General features: G+C 36.0%; 1 non-coding gene across 1 annotated transcript; it reads left to right on the forward strand.

The window, feature by feature from the left end:
* The first annotated feature begins 895 nt into the window (after positions 1-895).
* On the forward strand, positions 896-1,002 carry LOC115064374. Its single transcript, XR_003844193.1, has one exon. It is a non-coding gene; the product is annotated as a U6 spliceosomal RNA (small nuclear RNA).
* The last annotated feature ends 5,760 nt before the right edge of the window (positions 1,003-6,762 follow it).

A 6,762-nucleotide genomic window follows, 5' to 3' on the forward strand; every position in this document is an offset into this window, starting at 1 on the left:
TATGCTGACCGTGACTATCATTATACAACCTGATAAAGGCAAGATACAGAGCTTTTAGCCAACTACATTTACTCCATCCTTTATATCACAACCACTAAACCCATACCAAATAAACATATATTATAGATAGAAGATAATATTTTATACTTCTGTATATACATGTGTATGTGGTTCTGGGAATTGAACCACAAATTTTGCCAGGACTGAGCAAGTTCCCTAACTTTGAGATCTAGTTCCAATCCAAGGAAGATTGTTATGAGCCTAATGAAGTTTACACTTCACTTTATACAACCCTTTCTTAATATTTTCATTTGTGATTCTGTGCTTTTTCTCTTTCAACTCAGGACCCCAAAGAGCCTGTTACCAGCATCATTACTATAAATTAGAAATTATATTCTTGGTAAAAAGTATTTCTAAGACATTCTGTACCTTCCCCTGGGATTGTTGTACTCACAGCTTCTATTTCAAAAACCTTAGAATCATTATACTATCACAATGATAAAAGCATAAAGTATCATTAAGGAAAAAATATGGTACCAATTTGCATCTTCAAAATATATTGTGATTCAAATCTGATGTACACACGGACATAAACTCAGCTAGAATAAGACAGTGATGTCATTAAAGAAAAACATAATTCATAAGTGAAAGAACCAAGCATCAGGAAAAAGAAATATTCTGAAATAGCAGTTATACCCATAGATCATGACCTCATTGGGGGTCAAATGACCCTTTCACAGGGGCCACATACCACATATTCTGTATATCATACCTTTACATTATGATTCATAACAGTAGCAGAATTACAGTTATGAAACAGCAACAAAAATGATTTTATGGTTGGCGTCACCATAACTATATATTAAAAATTGTACCATTAGAAAGCTTTAGAACTGTGGTTGCTTCGGCAGTACATGTACTAAAATTGGAATAATACAGAGTAGATTAGTAGTGTCCCTGTGCAAGGATGAATGGCAAGCTCATGAAGGACTCCCATTTTTTTCTTGGAATATTGCCCCACCAATCCCTTGCCAGTCTGGTCTACCTATAGCACAGTCAGCATAGTAGGGTCCCCTGACCTCCATTGTCTGGTCGACAACTCACCCTGTCTTCCCAAGAAGTCCTGCTGTCATCAGGATCATCCAGCCAAAAACCAGTAAAAAACAGATACCTGGAGGACAGTGTAAGAACACAATCAACAAGAGCCAGGGCAATATGGCACCACCAGAGCTCAGCAACCGTGCTGAAGCAAGTCCTAGATATACTAATGAAACTGAAGCACAAGAATATGATCACAAATCCTATCTCATAATGTGATGGAGATCTTTAAAGATTAGTAAATCCCTTAAAGAAGTATAGGGAAATACATTCAAATAGGTGAAATCATTGAAACAGGAAGCAAATAAATAGAAAGAAGTACAGAAAAAGGAAATCACACAGGCAAAGTCTATGAGTAAAACTATCTAAGACCTGAGAATAGAAATAGAAGCAAAACAAAAAACAACAACAAAACACACAACACACACACACACACACACACACACACACACTGAGGCAACTTTGAGATAGAAAACTTAGGAAAGAGAACAGGAACTACAGACATAAGCATCACCAGCAGAATACATGAAGGAAGACAGAATCTCAGGCATTGAAGATATAATAGGAGAAATTGATATATCTGCCAAAGTAAATGCTAAAGGGAAATTGTTTCTAACACAAAACATCTGGGACATATGGAATACTATGACAATACCAAACCTAAGAATAGTAGAAATAGAAGGAGGACGAGATTCTCAGCTCTAGTGCCAGAAAACATTTTCAGTAAAATCACAGAAGAGCATTTCCCTAACCTAAAGAAAGAGATGCCTATAAATGTACAAGTTTACAGAACACCGAATAGACTGGACCAGAAAAGAAAATCCTCTTGCCACACATTGATCAAAATACTAAATGTACAAAACAAAGAAAGAATATTAAAATCTGCAAGGAAAAAAGGCCAAGTAACCTGTAAAGTCAGACCTGTCAGAATTATACCCAATGTCTCAACAGAGAAGGGCCTGGGCAGATGTCTTGCAAACCCTAAGTGATCACAAATGTAGATATCTACTGGATGTGCAAACTTGTGCCTCAAGACCTAGTTGTACCACTCCTAGGCATATACCCAAAACATGCTCTATGATCCCACAAGGACACTTGCTCGACTATGTTCATGGCAGTTTTATTCATAAGAGCTGGAAACCAGAAACAACCTCAACTGATGTATGGATAAAAAATGTAGTTCAATTATACAGTGGAATACTATTCAACTATTCAAAACAAGGACATCATGGATTTTGCTTGCAAATGGATGGAACTAAAATATATCATCCAAAGTGAGGTACTGGGATGGAGAGGGTTGATATTGGGATACAGAGTAACTACATTAACTAAAATAATGGAGAGGGGTGGGAAGGGCAGGGGGAGGGAGGGGAGAGGGGGAGAGAAAGAACCACTGTTCTAAGATGACTTGACAGGCCAAACTAGCTCTATTTCACACCTGTTCTGCTTTCTAGCATGGAGGTTGAAAGATATCCTTGTTCCTACTCATTACATGCAATGGTAACAGTGCCATTCTGGCTTGCAAAGGCAGGTATGTGGAAATCTGTTAGAAATCAGTAGTTTATGTACCTGACTGCTTTCTTTAGAAAAGTTAGCACTTGTTCACAAGTATCATACATAGGAGGTTCCGTTTTGTCTCTAGCATAAAAAAGGTTCAATATCTTGATAAGAGTATCTGGGAAAACCTCATGACTATGTGCGTATGTCCACAGAAACTGAACATATGTTAAATTTCAAACATGTTCTCAGTGGCTTGAATATGTTGTCTCTGTTAGAATCAAATTATGGTGATTCTGATGGTTTCAGGTGTTGTGATCACTGAGTAATTCTCATTTATCACTCATGGCCCCAGTTCAAAATGAGGTATCAAATCTATTTGATCCTTGTCTAAGTTACCTCTTGAAATACATAAGGGACCAGATGCTCACTTTACATTATATCATGGTAGGTAATCTCTTAGGGGTTCACTTAATTATAGTTTTAGGCCAAATATTTTCCTAGTCTTCTAGGTTTAACAGAAAAAAGCTTGGGAATTAGAATCTGGTCTATATGTATTCCTCCATTACCATGTGCCCCTTTAACAAATTAGTTTCTTCATCCTGTTCAAGCTCACACTAGAAATAGGCACAATAAGGTTGCTATGAGGATAAGAAAGATACAGTATTAGTCACAGGGGTAATGACAAAGAATGGTCTACCAGTTGGTAAAATCTACATCACCCATCACTGTTGATCAAGTCCCGGTCATTTATGAAGTAGAAAAACACAGCTAAATCTTTTTTCTTTAGCATATATCTATAGGTTTGTCTATATATATTTTTGAACTCAAAAAAGAAAGAAGGAAATTGGCCACAAACCATGTATTCTATGGATTCAAGTCACAGAACTAGAAGAACATATATATAGACTATACTGGTTTGTGCTCATGGCCATCTGTAAAATTAAATATTCTCCACATTTGTTATTCTGAGAAAAGTGTTGATTGGACTTGAGTATTTTCCCATCAGTTTTATCTAGAGAAAAAGCAGTGACTATATTCTATTTTATAAGCAATAATTTCTAAACCTAACACGTCTTGTAACAAATTCTCAAATCTAATCCAACCCGACATTCAATGATGTTTAGAAAATAAGTATTTTCTAAAATAAAAGAGAAACTTCATACTCTCCTACCAAGTATCTTTTCCCTTTTGAAAGAATCCACAAAAGTCTACATTTTTACATTTTTTTTCCTCCCATTGTCTGAGTTGTCTAAAAAGAGCAATCATGGAGATGCTTTGAAGACAAGGAAATTGTAGGTTTAAAGAACATACAGCTGATTTTACTATTAAACCTGCCTAATAACCAGCCTCCACACGTTCTTGCTTAGTCCTTCTTTAAAGCAATTTTCTTGTTAAGTAATTGTCCAGGTCTGTTTTCTTCCTCCAGATGAATTCACCTCATTATTCGCAACTGATACTGTGGTCAGTGAGTCAACTGGGGGAAGAAAACTTCCTCATGCCCTCCATACCCATTATATCCATATTCATGTATGTTACCTGTTTTATAGCCTAAGACTTTGAAACTGTCAAAGCAGCAAGTGTACTTCCATACCGGTTCAAAACAATGTGTAAAGCAATAACGATAATCTGGAAAATAGTTTTCTCCAGCTTTTTAATCAAGTAGTATTTCTCAAACTTTTAATGTTAGAGGTTAGAAGGATGGCTTAGGAAGTAAAGGCATTTGTCATCACAATTGACAAACCATAGTTAATTCCCATATGATAGCAGTAGAAAATTAACTCTCAAGAATTTTCCTTTGACTTGCACAAATGTACGCATACACATATACACACACGCGCACATAGATGCTCATACACAGGTGTACACACACAGATGCACGTGCACAAGGAGGTGGGATATACAAAGTAACAAACAAATGTTGATGTTCTTTGGGAACAGGGTGATGAAAGAATTAGGTCTACTTTTCTGAAAACGTTCATATTTCACATATTTTAATGGTTAAGAGTTTGGAAGTCAGAGCCTCCAGCTCCCTGGGGGGAAATGTACACTTTTTCTTTATGTTTCAGTTTTTCTAGGGGAAAACTGGGGAGAATGATTTTATCAACCTTATATAAGTGTGGAAATTCCAGAAGGGACTGTAAACTGAACAATGAACAATACTGATACAGAGTGGCCAGTCATTGGTGTTGGCTCTCATCATGGCCATCACGGTCACACTACACAAGCAGGCATGGCAGCACGAGAACATGTCCAAGTCAGAAAATAGCAAGGCTTTTAGTCACACAGAAATTATACCCAGTCTCTGAACATACAAATGACTAAAGCCTGTTATTAAACAACATCTGCCCACATACAGGACTGACCTTCATCATTTCAATATGTTCCCATTGGAATGTTTACATTAGGAGATGCAAGCTTCTGGTAAAAATACACTCACAATCTGTTCTGAAGAAAAACAACGCTTTCTCTTTCTAAATTTCTTTAGTAATTAAAAAAAAAAAACTTTCCTGGGAATATAAGACAAATACATTTTTAGAAGTTTTGTTAGAACTGCAAGCAGAGCTATGCTCTATAATTTTGATGACACTAAATTTAAAGCTGTCTTAGTCAAAGGAAAAGGAAAATTAGTTTTTGTTTTATTTTTTGTTTGTTTGTGTTTTGATCATACCAAACATAGATTTATTAAAGAAAAGTAACAAAGAACTCTAGTGCATGGGAGGTATTCCAAGGAAGAGTGCCAGAAAACTAGTTCACATAATGAACAGCTTGAATTTATATTAGTCCAGGCAATACAATTGCTTTTCAAATTACTTCAAAGCAGCAGTAAATGTGAACTTCATCCAGTCTTTCAAAAATGGGGATGGGGTGGGATTTACTTCATGTTGTGGGATGCTGAGAATGGCATGTAGAGCTCAGAAGACTGCATGTAGAAATTGGTTCTTTCCACCCATCCTGTAGGTTTCAGAGATGGAACTTAGGTTATCAGCCTTGGCAGCATGCTCCCTTACCAGCTGATCCATCTCACTTTCCCCACTGTCCCCAGTCATTCTTCCTTTTATTTATTTATTTATTTATTTATTTATTTATTTATTTATTTATTTATTTATTTATTTTGTGTGTGTACTCAATAGGAAAGCATATGGTAGGTATGACATTGCTTTGTAAATGCTGCCACACACATCACACATCTACTCCCCCATAATGCCACCTGGGAGGACACTCGATGAAAAATTAAGCTGCATCACTTTCTTTTTGCAAAGTAGAGCGATGAGAATGACAATGAATGCACTGTGCATTCCTGGCTAACATAATTTGCTCTTAAACTGTCACTTTAATTATTCTTGCATTAGGAGCATACCTCCAGGCAAATTTCACAAAGATTTTAATAATCCATTTCATAAAGTTTCATTGTAGACACCAAGAAATTATTGATACAAAAAGGATGAGCACAATGTTTTAAAAATATATGAAACACATTTATGCAAAGGTGGGTAAGCTCTTCAAAACAGAACTCAGCATATTTTGGTGGCCTACATACTTGAAATGGGGGCAATGCTTCTACTTAATCCCCAATCATTGTCATGGGAAGGGAGAACTGAGGCTGAAAGCTAGGAAATTCAATGATATGGTTAACTATGCATATGGTTGGTATACATTGTATAAATGCATAGAAATTTAAAAGAAAAAAAAACAATGATAAAAGTTCAATATGGACTCATATGAGACCCTCTAATGGCTAATGTGAAAAATAAACCCCAATGTGGTGAATTTTGCTTTATGTACTAATCACTTAATCACTCTTCACCTGTGTGATACAGTTCCTTGATGTTGAACCACGGTCCCAGTAGTGGATTGAAGTCTTTAAAATATTAATTTTTATTTTATAGTATTTATAGCAGTGATACCAAAAAGAGGAGCTAGATAATATTTTAGACATTTAGTTGGCTTGGGGAACTTAGATTCATACATGTGCTTCTCTATCTCTGAAGCCCATGCTTTTCTCCTTGATGCCATGTAACAGAGATTGCATCTAATTTTCATCCTTCTGAAAAGATTACCAAGAAATGTACTAATATTTGGAAAGCAGATTTTCTTTTATTCTAAGATATTTAATTATATTGTCTCTCTTTCTCTTCTACCCTCCAACCTCCCATCACAGGCTCT

This window comes from Mus pahari, chromosome 6 (assembly GCF_900095145.1).
Source record: "Mus pahari chromosome 6, PAHARI_EIJ_v1.1, whole genome shotgun sequence".
In the NCBI taxonomy this organism is placed as follows: Eukaryota; Metazoa; Chordata; class Mammalia; order Rodentia; family Muridae; genus Mus; species Mus pahari.